This window comes from Anas platyrhynchos, chromosome 2, assembly GCF_047663525.1.
Source record: "Anas platyrhynchos isolate ZD024472 breed Pekin duck chromosome 2, IASCAAS_PekinDuck_T2T, whole genome shotgun sequence".
NCBI lineage: Eukaryota > Metazoa > Chordata > Aves > Anseriformes > Anatidae > Anas > Anas platyrhynchos.
The window spans coordinates 152354328-152376306 of record NC_092588.1 but is presented as its reverse complement, the minus strand read 5'-3'; the positions used below and the strand labels follow the sequence as shown (position 1 = coordinate 152376306).

At 41.5% G+C, this 21979-nt stretch overlaps 1 long non-coding RNA gene across 1 annotated transcript; it reads right to left on the bottom strand.

Moving 5' to 3' along the window:
• Positions 1 to 1705: 1705 nt before the first annotated feature.
• On the bottom strand, positions 1706 to 17822 carry LOC140001764 (uncharacterized). Its single transcript, XR_011807293.1, has 3 exons — positions 17557 to 17822; positions 17268 to 17418; positions 1706 to 2602 (listed from the first exon to the last, which is right to left on the bottom strand). It is a non-coding gene; the product is annotated as an uncharacterized lncRNA (long non-coding RNA).
• Positions 17823 to 21979: the final 4157 nt, after the last annotated feature.

Sequence of the window (21979 nt, the reverse complement as noted above, 5' to 3'; positions counted from 1 at the left end):
TGTTCATTACAGTTGAAAAGGGGAGAGCAATTGGAAATCTCCATGGAAAGCAAGAAGTCACCTGGTTCCTGTGGGTGGGTTCATATAGCCAAGTGGACATGTTTATTGGCCAGCTAGTAACCTTTACTCCTTTGACAGTCAAAGGAGATTTACTCTATAAAGTCAATGAAGTGCATCCAAATAAGCATTCTCATTAGGTTTTGAAATAAGGACCTCATCACATAAGCCATTGATATTTCAATTAACTTGGAGAATCTCAGCATCCTTGAGGTGCCTGATGTTTACAGACTTCTGGCCTTCATGATCAGTGATGCTAACGCACCATTAGATACGAGCAGGTTCATGCTCTTCCGAAATAGAAATGTATTTACTGCCAGAAAAATGATTTTACAGTAAACAATTATTTGACACAAGAACTGTTAGTATTATTTCATTTCTCATTTTAGATTCCCTCAGATTTTTTAAGTGGTTTTGATTAGTTTATTTAAGTCCCATTATTCAATATCTCTGTGCCTAAAGAGAACGCAGACCAGTGAGACACTGTGATCTATTACATCCATTTCCTAATAAGAAAGATATGTCAGAAATGTTTAAGATTGCAAAGTCAGACACAAAGAACTTAGGAAATTACAAATCTGCTGTTGTTCGTTCAGCCATATCTTTCCCTCTTTGTGTATCATTTAATGAGGCATACATGGAAAAAAGCTTGTGAAGGTGCAGTTTGACTGCATCATGACATATTTCTGTGACAGACTGCTTGCTCTATGGAATTTCACAGAGCTTTCTTCTAAAATATCTGATATCATAAAGTTCACTGTGTAACCACTAGCAGGACACCTGCTAGACATCAAGACAAGATCTGAACGCTGGGAAATCATCACATCCTCATTGGTATCACCCTGTCACCCTCTGGGTCTTTAAAATCTATTTTGCTGGGTGCAGATATTGAGTTTTCCATTAGCAGCATAGCAAAGATTTGAATCCCACTTCCTAAAACTTCACCTAAACTCAGAGATTTATATGTTTGGCAGTCACCTTATGGATTGTTGTGACAGGGAAGACATAAGAAGCCATAGATTACCCCAAGACGTATTTGTAGTAGCTATGTGCTTCTCCAGACTTCAGAAAGGAGAGCCAATGCACATAAACATTTCAACATGTTCAACCTATTCAAGTCAACCTATTCAACATAAGGGCTGTGAAAAATATAGTATAATATTGAAATTTTCCAGAGCCATTCTATGTTCTGTGAGCCACTCTGCTCCTCACCAATTCAACTGTAAAAGCACCATTCACAATGTTATTGGCCATTTTGTGTAGCATCTTTCTTGAAGCTGTACCAGAGGGGATACAAAAAGGCGGCTGAGGGACTGCTGGTGCCATATTTATTATGTGAAAATCTTTCTCATTGCTGTTGAGAATGATAATAAACAAAAGGAATAGCTTTTAAATAATTAATTGTTATATTAGTTAAATAACATTGAAGTAAGAAAGTGCTAGGGCTTGTAAGGCTTTGTTTTTGTTATTTATTGATTTCAAAAAAGAGCTTATTGTCTAGCCAAGCAGATTTTTTACTGCCTTAGTGAAAATAATCATAAAATCCATAATATGTCCCCTTCCTACCCACTATCTCCTTGTCGAGCTGTCTAAGATAGACTTGGCCAGCTGCTGCAGCACACTGATACTTTTAAATCCAGGCCATGCTTCTTGTAAGTGGTTGCAATCAGTGAGGTCAAGAAAACTTTGCAGAATCAGCTTTTTTAGACTCAATATATGTGAAAAAAAATTAAAAGTCCAAACTTCTGAGCTAAGGAATTCATTCAGCAAATTCTTCCCTTAATCACAATCAAATCAGATTTCTATTAAAACTTATTCAGCACTTGACTGCATGCTATAGGAGCCACACAAAACAATTAGGTATTAGCTGCCTTTTTTCCTTTCCTTTTCCTCTGACCCTTAAATCTGTACAACATCCATTAAGTGCAACTAACCACAATCCTTGTATGTAATCTTAAAATGTAATTAAAACAAAGAAGTGTGAAATGAAAAGCAATCAGACGGAAAATATGGACTCCAATCAGAGCACTTCTTTCTTTTCTTTTGGGAATATCAATTCAGCTGGTTGTATAACTCAGACCAGTACAGTACAGTCTAATCAAAGCGATACTGGAAACCTAAATGAGCTTTGGGGAAGAAAAAAAGAGATGCAATCTATAGATTATCCACAGTGTATTGGACACAAAGCAGCCAGAGTTGTGAAAGTCTTCTCTGGTGTGGAGTCAAGCTCATAGACTACAGGAGACAAGCCTGTGCTGGGAGTCCCACAGAAAGGCTCCATCACCCTCCAGGGAAGGCAGCGAGTGCCAGTCTGCCAATTTTGGTTACCTCCCTGTAATTGTTGAGTCACAAATGGTAACAGGGGTCATGCACCACCAACAAAAGGAGCAGCAATAACATCTGGTTGGTTTGGCATCTTTCTCAGGTCAGATCTTAGCCATATTCTGCTTTGGGTTCCTACCTCATCCAATCATCACCAAGGAGGCTTTGCAACCATTAAACACATAGTTTAATGCTTAATCCTTTCTGTGCCAAGGTTCCTAGCCTGCAAAACAGAAAAAGAAAGAACAAAGAAAATATAATTACTGTTTCTGGGAAGTTTTTGGCAGAAATTGTATGCTTTATATGAATACATCTCCTAGCCAAGTGGGAACTTCATCTCTTGACTATTTTCATATTACCAGGATGATAAATGAGCAGTTCATGGCCATGCTGTTTTTATCCTATGGATCAGCTCATTTGACTCAAATGTTAAATAATAATAATATGAACATCAGTTACCGATACAGATAATAAAGCTCTCAATCAGCATATCTAAGAGTGCTTTACGGATGTGGTCAGGTACAGCAATAACTAGTCTGCAGGCAAGGCAAACGTGTAATACTCAATGTTCTCTGTCTCAGAATAACACAGATAGGGGTCCATTTGTCCTCATCTCTGTCCTTATTGTGCACTGGCTGGGATATGAACTGTTCAAGTGGAAAATTATTTTTTTTATCAGTATTATCTACAGTCCCACAGTGGAAAAGTGGCTCATAATATTACATAGATGGTTTTGAAACAAACCTAATCTATGTCCTCTCAAGAACCTTAAAATGAAAGGAAGGATCTCCATCACCTTTGGCAGATTTCACTCTGTTGGTAAATTCATTTCTGCATTTGGCCTCTAACCACCATCACTCTTTGGCAGAATTAGGATTAATTCCCTTTACTGCACCTCCTGGACGCACAGTGCAGGGAAGCGTGTGAATATCCATGCAGAAATGTCTTTCTCAAGGGCTATTTTTCTTCATTTGAATCAGGATTGTGAAAAATCTCATCACCATTTTGTCCTGCTAGGCTGCTCATCAGATCAACGTGAGCTCAAGAAGTTTGGGGACTAATCCTGCATTTGCCAGTTGCCAGAAGTAGGAGGAAAAGTGTGGAGAGCTGTGCAGCAGCAATGAAAAGGACAGTCTCATCTCCTTGACAAAGCTGGCACACTTTAGGAGGACCCTGAGAGAGAGGAGCTGCTCCTTCACAGCCAGCAGAAGAGCTCACTTGCATGGGGAAATCCCCTTGATGTAGGGTCACAGTGTGCAGAGACCAGGGAACACACAACAGGGCTGTAGAAGAGGTGAGGACCAGGAAAACCTGAAGGGATTCAGGGAGCAGACCCTCATCCAGGCCTTCAAAGGGAAGGAAGGAAAGGGCTATTTCCTACAGACCCCAAGGAATACAGTCTGTTGAGCCCCAGAAGTGGCCGAAAGGTTGTCAGACTGAGATCTAGATGGAAGCAATGGATCCACTGTGTGAGAATGAGGCAGATCTATTTACAAACCCTTTTACTTTCTGGTCCATCACACCCATAAGGTCCAAGTTTGATCCAACTAATAGTTACCTTGTTCCAGTATGTTCTCTGCCAATGAACAGCACTTGGGGTTCAAAGATCTAGGATATTTTTGGTGGGGAAGATGGAGGCAGAGCCCCATCAAGTCTAATGCCCTCTGAGAGCACCAGAGAACCCGGCCAGGCTTGCTTGGGTTGCCAGCAGGAACTCAACCTTCAGTCTTTCCAGTACCAACCCAAGAGCCTCTCTAGCAGCCAGGAGATGAGTCCTGCATCATGTTTTCTTAGAAGATATACCTGGGAAGGGTTGGGAAATGTCTGGGGGCAGCCAAATTTCAGACTGGAAAGCCAGACTTGCCCAGTAGGATTGAGTAGAGAAGAGGAAAAGCCTGAAAATAACCAGCAATGCTTTCCAGCTGATATTTTCCGTGGTTTAGCAGGAAGGATGACTGGTGGTTTTAGCATGGATCACGGGTTCAGTGCAAAGGGAGGAGGAAAGCAGCTGAAATAGTGTTGAATGGAAACCTGCTCCACTAAAATAACTTTATCATGGCAGTGTGTTGGCCACTGACTAGAGGAGAGCTGCTGGGCTTGGTCATGATCTCTGACTATGTGCCTGTCTAGTTGTTTGGCAATGTGACAGAAACACAAATTATTTTATATTCCTTATTCTTCCCATTTTAGTACCTCTCTCCTTTCCTCTCTGCACTTTTCCTGGTCTCTCCTCCTTTCCTTGAACTTTAATTCTATCAGCCTTTTCCCCCATGCACTGTCAGTGTTTTCCCTTAATTTCTCCTTTCATGGCATCTCTCTTTTATCTCCTTTTGAGACCAAATTACTTTTGTTTAGTACCACCGGTGTTCTTTCACCAGTACTATTCCTCCTCTTTACAACCCAAACTCTGTTTTCCTAGGAGGCTTGGCTCGTCCCAGCTCTTTGAATTCAATTAATTGATCTTCATCAGCCAGATTGCCGTTGGCAAAGAAACCCAGCACACTCACTGTCTTTGTGCTTTAACTTCTGTTTTATCCTCATTCGATTTGTGCCCTTTGCAGCTTACTGAGCCCTAATTACCTCTGCTACCACCTCACCATATTCAATTACAGCCTTCATCTTGCTGACCTGACGTCTCTGCCCTCATCAAATCTCACCTCTCTGACTTTGCCCATTATTTTTGTACAAAGTCAGTACTCTCCACGGGGACCTCAGCTCTTCCCATCTCTCCTTTCACCTCATTTTCTTGACTATTCCCATGCAAGAAGGACATGCCTGCTTTGTGTTTCCCTGCCTTCACCTCTTCCAGCTATTTTGGGGTGGGACAGGATGGTGTAAAGGGTTAATAGATGCAATGAGACCGCTACCAGAGCACAGATGGACCAGTGGCATGCAGTGGCTTCAACCAGCCTGCCTTGGCCCAGCTTGTGGAAACCTGGTCTTACAGCACCATTTTATAGTAAGGGTAAAAACAAATCCCACAGCCATCACCCAGCTGTGATAAGCCCCCCAGATACCCATGAAAAGCTATTTAATATAATTTTTGTGACAATTTTCTGATGAAAGCTTTCCCACTGGTGTCTGCGTACCTCCTCTCTCCTGCTCCTTTTGCTCCTTTACCTATTATATCTTCTCCCGCTATCCCACTACTGTTGGGTCATGATCTCTAGGTAATTCTCTTTCAAATAGCCTAAATTTTCCACATCCTTCACTCCCTGGCCTATTTTTTGTTCTGCTCCTGCCCTTTTCCTTCTTACAAGCCAATCTATAGTATGGAAGGGAGCTGTATGGAAGTCCCTCTTCATTCTGATTTTTTTTTTGTTTTCCTATAAAGGCCAATGACTTATATAGACCTAACATGCTTTTGCACCTTAAAAATTTTTACCTTCATTTTAATATGCCCTGGTTTCCAGGATGGTGATATCTGAGTGAGTTATTGGCTGTTACTGGGAAGTTGGGGTAGTTTACTTCTCAAAAGAGTGTTATCACTCCACAGAAATGCCCCTGAAGGTTCACTTCTCATTGAGTTGGTCCTTCAAAGTGCCTAGGTTTGACCATTCCCCCCTCTCCCTCCTTTTTGCCTCCTGCTCTGAAACCCCTTCCTATGGTTGGTTCAAGCTCCAGACTGCACCTGCAGCTCTGTCCTCCTCTTTCAGCAGGTTTCTGGTCAGTGCTTAGATCTCTGTGGGTCATCAGTGAACTTTATATATTCATGCCACAGCCATTGGAGCTATGGTATCTGTTAATTCCACTTGCCTCATTATCTGGGAAAAGAAAATCTGCAATTGGAGACTGCTGCTGTAGTGCCCCATCTTGGGGGTGCTATGAGAGGAGAAGATCCAGATGCAAGGACCTGCTGTAGGAGCCGAAACCTATTAAAAAAATGTCCCTTTGTGTAATTTCTTTCTGTTATTGTAATCCATCTCAGAGGTGAGGATATCCAGGCAATTACTGTTTCTACAATGTATAAATTCCAAACTCATTAATCAGGTTTCTCATTTCTCTTGAAGGTCTGATTCCCATTTCAGCTCATTTCTTTGTTAAACATTGGGCTTTGTAACTGACCCCAGCAACTCCATTCTTTTTTGGCTGAAGACCAGAGCTGGTTTCTCACCAGTGAGAATTGGCCATGTGGATGTCTGTGCACCACAGGTGTTGTGTTGTAGATTGTACGTGACCCTCCATGGCAGGTCTTTTGCACATGGAGCCAGAGGCCAATGTCCTACCAGTGAACCCCTTGTGAGGAAAAGTCGTGAATAGACTTTGAGCTTCTCTCTCCTGCAGTGAGATCCACTGTTTCTGGGATGAGGGTGGTTTGTGAAGTCACAGAATTGCAACCTGGTGAGGCTCTGGGTCCCTCTGGCCCAACCCCTGCCCCAGCAGGGCCACCCAGAGCAGGGTGCCCAGGCCCATGTCCAGGTGGCTTTTGGAGCTCTCCAAGGAGGAAAACTTTACAGCTTCTCTGGGCAGATGCAAATTCCCCAGAAATGGGGGACTCATCTCAGAAATGTCCATGAGGATTTCCCTGAATTATTTTCTTACCAAAGGAGTACTTTGTGCTTTCACTGCTTATTGAGGTGTTTTGTGGTATACACAGGTAGAAAAATAAGATACCAGAGCTTCAGGTGTGCTCTGATTCCCATTTATCCTAAAGCTTTGCATGAAATCTAATTATTGTGAGGTCACTGAAAGAGTTGTTTTTCTAAGGCTCCTGGAGCAGGCAGTCTGACCCCAATCTCTTCCCAGGGTGCAGTGAAATGAGATCTTCTGCCCTACTGCAATATTTATTCCAAGACAAACAAGGCAAATGATGGGGCTTTGTAATGTAAAGTGTTACTGTAGCATTTATTATCATATCCAACTTATTCCTCAGCTTTCCTTAAATTTAATTTACTTACCTCTAAAATCAATGTATTTATGCTTCAAATGTGTACTATAGCTATACCCACCCGGAGAAAAATAGATAGTGTGCTTACATCTTCTCATAAATGTGTATAAAAACACATTACGAGGGTCAGAATTTCAGCAGATACTAACCAACCTTGTTTCTTTAATCTATTTGTAATATCGGCCAACTTCCACTGCTTAGAGTTTTATATGGCCATTTCCCCATGTATGCAATGCATGGGTGTTGAAGCTACAGTTACCTAAAAAATAGTGAAGAACTGGGTCAGACTGGAGTGTCTGCACCTATTGCAGAATGAAAACAGGACTTAAAAATGAAGTTTGTCCAAATCAACATATGAATTGTTGGCTGTTAAGTGTGTAGGCTTGGTGGTTTGGTGTTTGGGAGGAAGGGTTTGGAATTTTGCTGCCTGTTTATTCATTCACTTGTAAGTGAAGCAGGATGAGACAGTGACAACAGTGCCGGGTGACTGACCTAAGGTTTTGTGTGATTCTGGGCATATCCTTAACCCAGACACAGCATCTGCTGTGCTAAATAAAGACACTGCTCCTCTGCTCTGCACTGTGTGCTGAGGATTGTAGAGAAGTACAGCTTTTATTTTTTAACACAAAGCCTTTGTTGAGAAAGGCAGGTTGTACCTGTACTGAGACATTGCCTGTGAAGGTAAACACCACAGCTCTTCTGTTTTGAAGACGAATTGTAAGCACCCTGCCAATTTTTGGGTTCCCTGTAGGAGCAGGTAGCGGCAAATCTCTCTGACTTCCATGAATACTAAAGTTTTGTGAAACCTGCTCTTCTTCCAGACCAGTGAATGGAGGCGCTGCCTTGCTGTCATGAAAGATGATTTTGCATGTAATGCACTTTCACCCCCTGCACTCCTCCTGGCAATTTTCTTCCAAAGCAATCTCAGAGAAGTAATTTGGGAAGCCATGCTTTAATTTTCCAACTCCTCCACTGACAGACCTCCTTCAGAGTCCAGGCCATTCCCTTAATGGTGATTCACCTTCTGCCACCCTGAGCATTAGGTTTACTACCCATAAATTTAAAGGAGGCTCAAAATGACATCTGTTCTTTTCTGCTGGGAGAGCTACAGACTGAAACGCAGTGGAAAAACCCAGCGTATCTCCTCTTATTTAGGAGTTCTGACATCCTTTGGAAAAGATGGAGGGGAGCTTCTTACTTTCTGGGATACCTTCTGCATTTTGTGCATCTATCATCCCTTCAACCACTGTTGCACTTTGTGCCCTGTTTTTTCTTACGGTGGGTTGTGGTGGATTTACCCTGCTGGGCAGCTGAACTCCATCACAGCTGCTCTCTCACTCCCCTTCCACAAAGGAAAAAGGGGGAGAAAACATGATGAAAAGGGCTCAAGGGTCGAGATACAGATAGGAAGATCACTCAGCATTTATTGTCATGGGCAAAACAGACTCAGCATAGGGAGATTACTAGGCTTCTCCCTCCTCCTCGAGTGGCACGGGGAAATGGGGACTGGGGGCTGCAGTCAGTCCCTGAGGCTTTGTCCCCGCCGCTCCCTCATGGTCTCTCTCTGTCCCTGCTCCACGTGAGGTCCCTCCCATGGATGCCGAGTTAGAATAAAACAATTAATTCCATTTTTGATATCTGTATAAACTGTCTGTGATTGCCTTTGTCTTGCGATCTTTGGGAGATGCAAGGACCTGAGAACAAAGACCCCACTATTCAGGATTTCTCACGGCTGAAAGACAGCTTCATCCAAGAAGGCAAGGCCTGGGATATTCTCATGTACCTCTCTGAGTTTCAGCTTTTAGCTGATAGGACTTTGGGTGTCTTTACTCCAGCTGGGAACAGCTGAGTTCCCAGTGCCTACTCTGAACTTCTGTCCTGGCTCCTATTTGCCCGGGCCGTCATACAAAGGGGGCTCTAATTCAGTTTAGGGCCTGTCTGTGTTTTTCCAGTATTACTGCCAATAATGATTGAACAAACATAAAGGCTAATCAGTAATAAATGAGGATTGCTAAAGAATAATTCACTAATTTCCCAGGTTCATATCTTGCTGAGACATTCCTCGTCCTCAGGGAAAATAAGTCTTAAGTTACTGATGCTAGAACCGGATACAGGGCACAGTCTCTAGACCCTTATCTTCCTGAGGGTTTTGTTCCAGGACCACTGGTAATTTCTCCAAGGCTGATGATGTTGAAAATTAATAATTCCCCACTTAAATTAATTAATGCATTTCAATTGTCTTAGTATTAGGAATGTAATGAAGAAAAAGTGGATGTGGGGAAGGTGTGCCCAATTAAAATGTAATTGTTTCATGCAATTCACTGTCTTACATTAGTGAATCTCTGAAAAGGGATATTTGTAGTTAAAAACAAAAGTAGGGTCGATGTTGACCAAAACCACACTGGGAATCCACCTACATTAACATATCTGTGGTGATCTTTAAAACTTGCTGTTTTAAACAAAAAGAAATTCAAGTTATCTTCGTATGGAAAAAGCATCTGTTAAATACCCCTCCTTTCTGACTTGCTAAGAATTTGTTAATCATTAACACGTGGATAGAAAAAAAACACTCAAAAGAGAAAAATATTTCATGTTAGGTAGATTTTTACCATCATTTCAAGTATTGGAAAGATATAGTGTATCAAGGGAGGGACCCTCCCTCAGCACAGTAATGTTTTATAAGCCTTATAAAACACCTACCTGCTAACTAAATTCCATCTGTCCAAAAGTCTTCAGGAAGCACTGTATTGCCCTAGATTTTGGCAAACCGTTATATGAGGTTTAGCCCCATATTAGCATTTTAATTGCTGGCTGATTGCTTTTATGTTGCAAAACTCAGTTCACAACAGTATGTAAGTTGCAATTAGTTTTTACTGTGTGATTCATTAGTTCCTATAAAGCATGTCGTGCTGCAACATTTGGAAGGTAATACACTGGAAACATTACTGCTCGCATTAAAAAGTGTGGAATGGCATTGAAAATGTACTAGTCCTGACAAACACAAAGACCACACATCCTGGCAGGACATATTCTCTCAGATGAGGTTTGGCTGACAGCTGCAGATAAGGTTGTTTCATATTGACAGATTTTCCACATAAACAGAACCTCAAACCTGCAGTCTGTTCTGTATGGGTTCACATCTGTGTGGGGTTTGGGGTTTTGTGGGGTTGGTGGACACAGGTGTGGGAGTTTCCTTTATGAGGGTTTGACTGCAGAGCTCAGACTGGTTTGTGATGTTCCTCCAGAGAATATCCAATATCTTCTTCATGCCTGGAGAACCATGTTTCTTTTGGAGATGCTGTCTTGTTTTCATTGCTTGTGACAGTGAGGTGTGTGTGTAAGTAACATTAATCAATCCTGCCTTGAGGAAGAGGGATAAACTATTCACATCTTTAAAACTTCCCTACCCCTGTTGTCCTGTATTCCTTAGGCAAAGCAGTAGCAGCTTTGGCTGGATTAAAAACCAACCAAGACTTATTGGCTCCATTCTGATAAGAACTGAGGTTCTTTTTGCTTTGTTGCACCTCTTTTGGAAATTGTTGGCAGAAAATTTCAACAAATAGTGCATGAAGACATGATCAAGGAGTTTTCCACTGCTAAACCCCTAGTATGACATACTTTTGAGTGTCCCTCTCAGTCACGTGGATATTTCGATCTTCCCTGACTGGGTGAAATGACCCTGGAAAGGTTGCTCTGCATGTGGGTGCTGGCAATCCCAATTGTCAATCCAAGCTGTGGTCCGGTGGCTGCTGTGCCATGCCATGCAGCGTACATCATCACTTGATGTTCGTACCTCACTGGAGGGGTAAAGCTCAAAATTTAGCCTATGCTTTTGATAGATGCTTTCAAGACTGATGAATAAAGAGAGGATGCAAAGAAGAACAGTTGAAAAATTTCCCTACTGGACACTTTCCTGGGGGATTTTCTGTGTTTTCTTTCTTCTGTTTTCACAAAAACCCTGCAGATTCGAAGTCAGTCTTTTGTTCCTGTTTGTTGCCAGAAATTCTACACTGGAAGCAGTTGCCCAGTGAAGGGAAATATTGCTTATTCCTCCAGAAATATATTTATGCCAACACAGACTGATACATTTGTAATCTCACAACAAATGAGGTAAAATACAAACTTTCAGGACTTCAACACAGATCGTATCAGGTCACTCAATTTTCTGACATATACTTTACAGCTTTAGGGGTCAAAAGCACCTGCAGCTGGTCAGTCTGCCCCATTGATTTGGAGTCTGTTGCCTCCTAACCCTTATTTTAATCTCTCTGGTTAAGCATCTTGCTGCTCACACCAAACTGTAATACAAAGTGTGGTTTAATCTTGAATTTTAGAGACATACTCTTGTCAGGCAGTGGCAATTCTGTTTTTGGAATAGAAGTGTCTTCATTTCTTTTAGCTTAAGCTGTGCAGTGAAGACAGAATGACTCCTGAAAGCATGGACACAGCAGTCAGATATGCTGATGCAGCAGGTTGAGAGACAAGTGAGACGACTCCAAAAGTTCTGTGTTAGGCGAGGGAGTCAGAAGCTCAGAATTTATGGCTGCTTTTGTGTTTCTGCTGCCTGGAAAATGAAAACCATATGAGCTGTATTGACAGCAGCAGAGGTAACAATGAAGTGGGAAGGATAGAAATTTTTCACCTGCTGCCTTTTCTTGTTTTTATTGTTTATGGTGCATGGAGTTCCTCCAGCCAGAACCTTCTCTGAGGTGTTGTTTGGTGGTTGCTGTCTGTCTGCTTCATCAGCTGTGCTCATGAAGCATTTCTGTTTGAACCCTTGTGGGGTGAGAACAGGTGGGGTTTCCTGAATGTGGGTTTGTCTTGCTTGGTTTAGAGGACCAAGCCCAGCTTGAGTGGTGTAAACTAGTTCCACTCATTGCAGTGAAATGCCAGTGACTTTCCAAAAACAATGATGCCGTGAAGCAATTAGATAAGGAAAACAAAACCAAAAAAACATTCTTGCTTTGGAGTCAATCGAGTGGTATGCTCCAAGATGCCCAGGTAGTACCTGGCGATGGCAGCTCAGCTCATGGTAAGACAAAATGAAAGTTGTCAGTGACTCTTAACCCAGCAAACCAGCTAATCTCAGTGCCATGACAGATCAATTTGTGACTAATTTATCTGCCCATATATTTCTCTGGCACACTTTGTCTCCATTTTGAGAAGAGCAAGACATTTGTGTTTGCAGCATGTAGGAGGTGATGTGTCAGTGGCAGTACTCAGGGTGTTAGTTAAACACAAAATAACTTTGTGTTTTACTAAATGTAATTCATCAGAAGCTGTACAGATTAACTGGGTAGAGCTACATTGAACACAATGGCATCTGCAGATAAAAAATGACAAACGATATTACTCCTGCTCTGTGATTCATTGGGAAGATCTCAGAAGCAAAGCATTTTTTTTTGAACACATTATTCAGTGAAGGCCTAACAGCAACTATAAAACAACAAAACCACCACCAATGGTTTTAAATATTGTTGTACATAAAATTTAATTTATATGGTATTAAAGGTTTTTTTTTGGACTACAAGTCATCTTTGGAAAATACTATTGTCTAAATGGTTCATCAGACACATCTCAAACACTTTTATGATTATTAGTAAATGGAATTAGAGCACCTTGTAGTAGTTTTATTACATTTTGCACAACCATAATGGATTACAGGGAGGCTTGCATCAGGCAGCATAGCAGCTTTTAACTCAACATGTGCTTTTCATAGGTTTTGTGTTTTTTATTTTTATTTTTTAATATTTTGTTTATTTATTTATTTATTTATTTATTTTTATTTTGGATAGGGGAGGGTTGGAAGGGACAGGATGGGAATGATTCACTGCTCTTAAGTGATTCATGCCTGATCTCAGTTGAAAGTGGGAGCAGTAGAACTTGGCTACCTAGGTTCACTAGCATATAACATTACGTGTGTAAATGCCTGCTTTGCCACCTGTTTTTGTTTCTTGTTTTATCTGGCAATTGGAAGGAGATCTGCTGTACCCAACCAAGCCATCAACAAGTTTTAAGATGGGGAGGCATTTGCTTTGGATAATATTGGGTGTCTGCTGTGTAGGGTTTACGTGTGATCTTGCTCTGTAAGCTTCCATGATTCATGGTGGTGTTCAAGGAGTGATTTCAGCCCTGCTCCCTGCTGGGATGGCAGCGTGGTGCCAATTCCGTGTCTTCTCTACCTCTCTATCTGCATCTAGGGCTAGTCAATGTAGACCACACTGGAGAGAAATAAGTATGTTTAGGCCATGAGTTTGTTTAGATGTCTGCTTTTGGGCATATTAGACTACAGTGTGAGTGTCTTTATTAGGTGTATGTAGACAGACAGGCAGCTTGGATAGATGTATCTGCCTTTGGTCAGACAAAACCAATGTGTTTAATCTAAAGTGGTTTTGTGGACTCTCCCAACAGCAACAAATGAAATAGAGGGTGATTTTTCCTACCTTTCTTGGACAGATTCAGATGGGATGAATTGCTATCTGGTTCTCCACTGACTGCAGAGAAATCCTTGATGACTTGTTTAAGGCAGGATAGCTAACCTACAGCCAGCTCAAGTCAAATGAGATGAATCTCAGCTGTACAGGGATAAAGAAAGATCTGTGCTACCTACAATTTGAAAGTTTTCTTCAACTCTATATTATATAATAGCAGATATTTCATACTGAACTTGTTTTTTTTTGTCCTTAAATCATCATAGTTACAACATCATGACTCAGTCATTTAAAAAACTGAACCCAGCTTCTGATTTTTTTTTTTTTTTTTTTTTTACTTTTGAAAATATAAGCAGTTACCCAAGTAGGATAGTATGTTGTGCTAGTGGGGGCTGGCCCAACAGCATTGATAGGACAGGTTTTACAGCCCCCATTCTTTTTCCAATTCACAAGAGGAATTATGTGCATGCTTCCTGTGTGTTGAAGTTAAGCACACGCATAAGTGCTTTGCTGAACAGGGATTGATTAAAATACATGCTTTGGGGCCTTAGTTAATTATTTGTCATGGAATGCATAATTGCCTCTATACTGGAGATGACTAATAACTGTCTCCTGATAAGTCTGAACATACACAGTGGTCCTGACCTGTAATTTATCATGATAACACCAGCTTCCTCAAAGCCCATGCAAAAAGTGGGAAGACATTTGGATCTCTGGTTCCTTGTGAGTTTGTGACCACAGTCTGTGATCCAATAAAAAGCAGCTTCAGTGTATTTTTCCACTGAAATAGCTTCTTACTTGAGTGGATCCAAGGAGTCCCTGCACAGCTGGCAGATGCTGAGCTTCCCCAGGTAATAAAATAAAATCTCAGCCACTGGCCAGGCTCATGCTGACAAATTCACTGCATAACTTGCACAGATTATAATGCCCTAAATAAATTTTAAATAGTTGTCTAGTACACGATGTGCAGGACACTCGCTATTGCTTGGATATAGTAAAAGACATTAAATTGTGTCTGAGCCCTCTGCTCTGTGTCTTCACACACTGCTGTGCTAACAACATTTGTAGAGCCTCACTAAACAGGCATATTTAGTAAACATGTTTCTTTGGGACTGGTTTTCTTGTCTTTTCCCTCTCTTGTAGTATAGAGTAGAAAAAGACAAGCTGCTGTGCTATTGGAGTACAAATGTGCACTGGTGTCTACATTGAATACAAGCCAAAAGAGGCAGGAGAGAGACCTTTGGGGAACATGGGGGCTGCATGGGTCAGCTCTCCAAATACAAGACCTGGATGAAATTGCTGATTTGTCATTCCTATCCATGGATGGGGCTTACAACTTCTGTCCCCTGCTGCTGTCTGTCTTCTCTCAGTTATTCTGTAGGGCAACAATGAACAATGTGTTTTTTTTTTTTTTTTTTTTTTTTTTCTCTCTGCATGCAGGTGTGCTCCTTGCTGAAGAAAGCCCAAACAAAGATTTGTAAGACATGCTGGGAAGAAATGTACTTTTGTCTGCAACTGGAAAGGCATTGATAGGTGTGTTTGAGTTTTCCTATGTGGTTCTGAAAGTCAGCTTATGCTGTACGGTGTAGTGTAGGTAAGGAAGCCTGTGCAGCATTCACACTCTTGTGACAAGTCCTGCAGGACAGTGGTTTTCAGCCAGGGAGGCCATGGTGGGTGCAAGGTCCTTTCTACTAAGTCTGAAAGAAGCAGACAGGTGAAGCAAGCAGTTTAAATTTACCATACAGGAAACTCTTGTGTACGCTGCCATATAGCCAAAGTCTTTGAATGTTCAAAAGTAGATTCCAAAAGTAGAAAGAAGGATGAATAGCTGTCCAGAGACATTTCCGTACATGGACTCAGTTGTCCAGCAGCAATCTGGAGTTAGAAAAGCAGCAGGAGGTCTTTGGAGGGGACAGGTGGCATGGCACAGCTTTGGTTGTGGCTTTGTGTGTTAAAGGAAGAAGCTTTCTGTGTGAGACAAAGCATTTGCCAAATTATCCCATGTTTACAGGCATCTGAGATATTGAATTCATCTTTTTCTTATGTTTTTCTTTATTGCGGCTTCTGTTTAGATGAAATTAATTACTTTCTGTTAGTTTCTCTAGCACTGTTCTGGCAGGGGGTTTGTACATTGGTAGGATCAGATTGCATAAAAGGAGGCTAAATAGCTTTTCTTTTGTTTATGAACCTACCGGTGACTTAAATATTTTAATATCATTAAGTAGCTGCTGCTCTTCATGAAAGTAGTAAATATTGTGCAAAACTGAAATAAATGTTATATCAGGAAACTCTAGGGATCAGTAAGAAAAAATGGTCTTTAAACAGCAGCAGAACAGTAATTTTATGTTTTTACTTAATTCTATTTCCCAAGAAATTATCCAGCTTTATAGTATAAAAAGTGATCCTGCCGAAAGGGGAGATATATTGTACCAAATGTGATACAAACTTATTAAATCAGGACTTACTGTTTCCTGAACAAGGTAGAACAGATGTTAGAACAGTATAAAAGAAAACAAAGCATCTTTGACAGTTCCCTGAAGTTAAGCAAATGGGAAACAATTGCTAAATGGAAGATTGAAAAGGGCAATCCATTTACTAACAGGGTTTCTACAAGGTGTTTGAGAGAGAGAGATGGGAAAGGTGAAAGCTACAAGCCAAAGAGTTGTAGTTGCCTTAATGAGAGGCATTTGTTAAGTAAGACAAACAGTGAAACAGGTGCAGATGCAGGCTGTCATCTCATCTAGCCCTAGCTTGTCAGAGCTGGTGCCCTCGTCTCTGACTTTAGGCAGCACACAGCCATTTCAGGCAGGGTTTCTTTGCATGAAACTTTGGAGTCACCTTGTGATCCCTTCATAGTTGGTAGAAGTTCAGTTCTTAGTAGTAAAGACTGCATCACCATCACGAAGTAGGTATCTTCATCAAGCTAGAGCAATTGTACTCCCAGGGTGCTTCCATGAGAAGGAAAGATATTTTGGGCTGATGGCTCGGCTGCAGCAATTCCAGCTGGGCCAGCAGCTGTGGCATGGCAGAAAGCTTTTGGGCCATGGAGTTCACCGTGTGCCACCTCCCACACACTTTGAACTTTTTTGAACTTGTGTCCAAGCCCAAATATGCTGCTCAAGAGAACAGAGATTGCATGAAGGGGTGTGTGCAGGGCACAGGAACATCCCCCTGCCCTCCATACCCCTGGAAGGCCACCCAGACCCTTTGTTCAAAGAAGCATTGCATCCTTTGGAGGGGTGCACAAAATGAATGCCAAGCATCTAAATTTAATAAGGGCGTATTGCTTGCAAAGTAGGAGGAATATTAATTTAATGATGGTTAAGGAGCTAATAGAGAATCCAAAAGCTGCTGGGAATAGGCAGTGATGAGAATTAGAGAGTTGTGAATTATTCACTTTTTGCCATCAGATAACAGGAGAGGCGTAGTGCAACTGATCCTCTCCATTGCTTGTTCCCTGCTGTGTGTGACTTACAACCACATTAGGTTACAGAATCTGCCATAAAAATTAAATTACGCTGCTAAGAACATTTCAAAGACAAAGACAAAACATTGAAGGATGCTCTCACCTCTGGGGATGCTGGTGCCTTGCGAAGGGTGAGAATTCACTGAGCAATTCAGAGATGGACCGCGGGGGGTTCTGCTGCACGTTGGTGATAAATCTCATTGTTCCTTCTGTTCCTGGTTCTCCTTTGCAGGGGCGTCCTTTCTGAATCTCCTCTGCAAAGACAGAAAGTGTAAACGAGGGCAACTCCATCAGAGATGTCCATGTGAGATGCTCCCAGCTCCTTGCTAAGCCTCGGACTGTGTCTCCATTCATATCCCATTGAAATTGCCCCTGTATCCCTCCTTCAGTACCTGGATGCTGCTCCCTCCTTGCGAGCCAGATGGGATGCTTTTGGCTGGCTTTGCCCTGAGGGGGGATGTAAGTACTGTAAAACTTGGATATAGAGAGCACCGAGGCTCCTCTCCCCCGGCATCCCGGTTACCTGCCATGTTTAACACAGGGAGAGTTGAATCGATGAATAACACAAGACCCTTTTATTTCCAGCTGAATACCTTGAATGGCTGCTGCCCAGCCTGTCTCTGAATTGCTTAGACCTACAGTGCAAGCCAAAGCCAGCTTAGTGAGACCCCATTTTGAGCTCGTGTGACTTTGACTCTCCATTGCCTTCTGTGCAGTATCTTCTCCTTCATGCTGCTGTTACCAAAAAATGGAATTGGGGATTGCAATTGCAGCAGATCCCAGGCTGATAATGCCCTGTTGACAAATGGTGCTAGGTAATACAAAGCTTGTTTATGTTCCGCTTTGCACGGCTCCACTATCAGCCACCAGTAGGTTCTGGTTTCGGTGTTATCAGGCTGCTACAGAGACCTTAGCATGAGGTACAATGTAAATTAAACACAGAGATATACCCAATAATTCACTGCCTTTCCCACTTCTAATTTGGTGATGGGAGAATATCACTCCCTAATACAACATTTGGTTCCTGGCCAAATACTAAATTTAGATGTTCATTGTCCCTTGTTTACCATCCGCACACAGAGATAAATATTGCTTGTGTTGAGTCACTGTTATTACCTTAGAAATAGTTAAGCTGCCCTAAAAACTCACTCCTTAATTGAAACGGGCTAAAGGTGTGTCAGCTACAGGGGACAGGGCATCCCCAGCAGAGGTGATGCTGTGTCCTTTCCTTGTGCATGGCTTGATTAATTTTTGCTGTTTACTGCTCGGAGGGAGCCATTGCACATCGCTTTGAGGTAACTGCAGGGCATGGCTTCTTTTCTAAGACGGGAGGCTGTGACACTGCATTTGTTATCACGTTCTTTGCTAGTGCAGTTTGTTTTTCCTGACAGGCACAAATCCCGGAGTAGTTTATCTCACAAGGATATTGATAACAGGGGAGCAGTATCTCCAGAATAGGAACTTTTTGTGGGAAGATTAACAAAAGAGCTTCTCCTCACTGCTGTTTAATTCCCTTGCTGACTCGAATAAGCAAGTAGCAGGGGTGGGCCACATCTTGTGCACGTGAGCTTGTCATCTGCAAAGCTAGGAAGAAGTGGGGGGGGGGGCAATGAGAGCCTTTGGCTAGGAGTGTAACATAACCAGTGTGCACAGGTTTTATAGAAAAGGCAGGGGAGCTTTGTATGGCATACCAGCTGTCCTGTAGCTATGGCTGTGCCATAATTCATCTGAAGGGAGGACAGTCACCTACCCATGGGCTTTGGTGAATTCTCTCCAGTTTTCCATGTGTGTGTGTGCGTGTTTTTTTTTTTTTTTTTTTTTCCCTCTTTGTCTTTTGCACAGTTTATGATCTTTGTCCAGTGCTTTTGCAGAGCATCCCACATGGATGTTTCCTGGCCCTGGGTGCTCCTGCAGGTGGATGAGCCACATCTGGTTCTTTCTAGTGCCAGTCAGTGTATTGGAGACATACGCTGGTGCAAATGCACAGCTTGGGCTGTGGCTGTTCATGGGCAGAAAATGCTGTGAAGATGATACAGTATGAAGGTGTGGATTCAGTTTTGCACTGGTTTGTATTATTAAGGGCTGCTCAGAAACTGGAAATTGAATTTTGTTTGCAAGATATGTCTGCCTCTCTTGCTTTTTTAGCTGTCGGGCAACATGAATGAGTTAAATTTGACAACTGGCTGTCTCTCCATCAGGAAAGATAGCTCAGAGGAGCTGATGTTGTCCCCGTCTACAGCTACATACCACAATGGATTTTACTTCAGACCAGTTTAGTCTGGCGATCTGAAGCATGCAGCCACAACTTCTCCTTCGCTTGGATCCCTACACCCCATTTGGGACTGCATTTTGGAGTGCATTTGGTGCACGTGTGGAGAAGAGCTTCTGCTGTGGTTTCATCCAGAAGCAATTTATTTTGTCTGCACCAACACTATATTGCAAAACAAACCAGTGCATAGGAAGTCAGGACCATTTGGAGATTTTCTTCCAAACCTCTTTGCTGCTTTGAAACAACTGCCCTAATGCAGACACAACCAGTATGAACTAAACATGACTGGGTGCTTTTTCCCTTGTGACTTGTCCATATTAACTTGAACAAATCTGACTGCTCTCACCCTCTCCTTGTCGTGGCTGCAAGCAGGAAAAAATCAGTTCAGAAATGCTTCTGGGAGGTGGCATCTGGGAATGGGACTGAGGGTGAGTTGTAAACCCTTTCTCTAATGGAGTGGGCTGTGGGCTGTGTCTGAGGCACAGTGAAGCTGTGTGGGATTCTTTGGCTGCAAATCATGATGGGATAGACAGCCTGGCTTCAGGTCTGCCCAAATACTGTGACAGAAGCAACAGTACTGAAACGCCCACTAATTGCACTATAAGCTGTATTTTTGGGCAGATTTTGTCCTTTGTCCCTTCTTCCCCCCTCTCCTTTTAATTCAAGTTGGTTTGAGCTTTTCATTTAAAGTTAGAAATTATGCTAAGAGAACACTTTGAGCGTAGTTTTCCAGTGTGAGACTGTTATTAAACATCGTTGATCAGCCCTGTTGATTGTTGAATTTGTCAGGTTTCATTTTGGCATGGTAATACAGACTTTAAAAAGGAAACTTCTTATGAAAAGACTCAGTGGTTGGTTATATAAAAAAAAAGACAAACAGATGTGGGTAGCAATAAAATCACACCATGATGTCTTTTAATTCCATATTAATATATAATTGAGTAATAAAGTAGCAGTCTAATGTTTTGCATGCTGCAGCTTTACATACCCATAATTTAGTCTGTAAAGTTACCTGGCTTCCTTAATCTTATCATGGTATAAAATTGGAATTTCATTATTTGAGTGAAATTCTATTTCTGCTACGCTTTGTCTGAGTCTGCCAGGCAGTAGTGAAAACCTTCAGGACAATTTCCTAGGAGCTAAAACTGCCATTAAAACTCATATAAGATGAAATGACATCTTCCAGTAATGTGGGTGATAATATACAAAAGCTGAGCTTTATAAAAATTAAAGAATAAAAGGGGAATGGCTTAGTTTTAAGTGAGTCAAATTAAGGCTATAAAACCACTATCCAGAGATGATATTGAGATGTTGATGTCACAGATTTTCTGATTTTTAATAATCTGTAATCTTAAAAAAAAAAAAAAGCAAAACAGAAAACAAAATGAAAAAAACAAACAAAGACTTGGAAGCTCTAAGAGAATTACTTAACCAACCCATTCCAAATGCGACTCAAACAACTTTCATGATAGCAATCTTTTGGTGAAAGTTCTCTGCCCGTGGCTTTACTTTCCTCTGGCTCACCCTTATTTCTAAACACTTCTTATAGAGAAATCTGTCTGGATTTAGCGGTACACAAAATAAATTATATAATTGTGCTTATTTCTGTTAGTCATGACCATTGCCACGGGACAGAAACAATACATGTGTGATTTGTTTGACAGTGGTGTTGGCACAGCAAATGCTGCTGCTTCAAGTGCTCTGCACATAAATTGCTTTTGGCTTTGGCAAGAAAATGAAATTAAATCCACAAAATAGAGTACATCAAATAATTAAGGGGCTCTTTCATTATCTGTAAGCTGGGCTTTTTACAGGTTCTTTAGCTGTATGCAGTGCTTTCAAAATTGTGAAGATTTTCAACTGTATGTTAAGAAAAAAATCATACAAATATTACATGGATAGTGAATCTGAAACTTGTGAATCTGGCAAACCATACATATTGCATTTAAAAGCAGGAGTAGGTTCAATTTTTAAAGGAGTGAATGTTATCTGAAAAGCCCTGCTGAAAAATGGGGCTTATTTTTGAAAATGCACTTTCAGCAAAGCATCATGTCCAAGGCAAAGCCTTTGGGAAGGGCCTTGGGCTCTTAGTATGCTACAGGAGGATGGAGCCTGGTCTGATTTGTGCTCTGAAATGCAGCATGCAACCTTCTGGGACAAACTGGCTTTTTGACATAACCATAGGAAAAAAAGGTCAGAGCTGGGACAGAAACATGCAAAATTGCAGAAAGCGGCCTTGTTTTGGACAGTCTTCCAGAATGTAGCATTTTGCTCGATACTTCACTTGTTTTTAATCTCATATGTATGTTTCTTCTGTCCTTAAATGTGCTATCACTCATTGGAAGCCTTGAGTTTATTGGTTAAAATGATATATGTTAGCGCTTTTCATATATTTTCTGTATTTTCAGTACATTCAGTACATCCAGACCCGTTTCACTGTCAATATTAATAGAAGTTCAGCAAGCTGTCGAGTCTGTCCAAATCCATTTACAGAGAAAAATATTATTTCTGTTGCCGTGTAAGAGATAGGAAAGGGTGTAATAAAT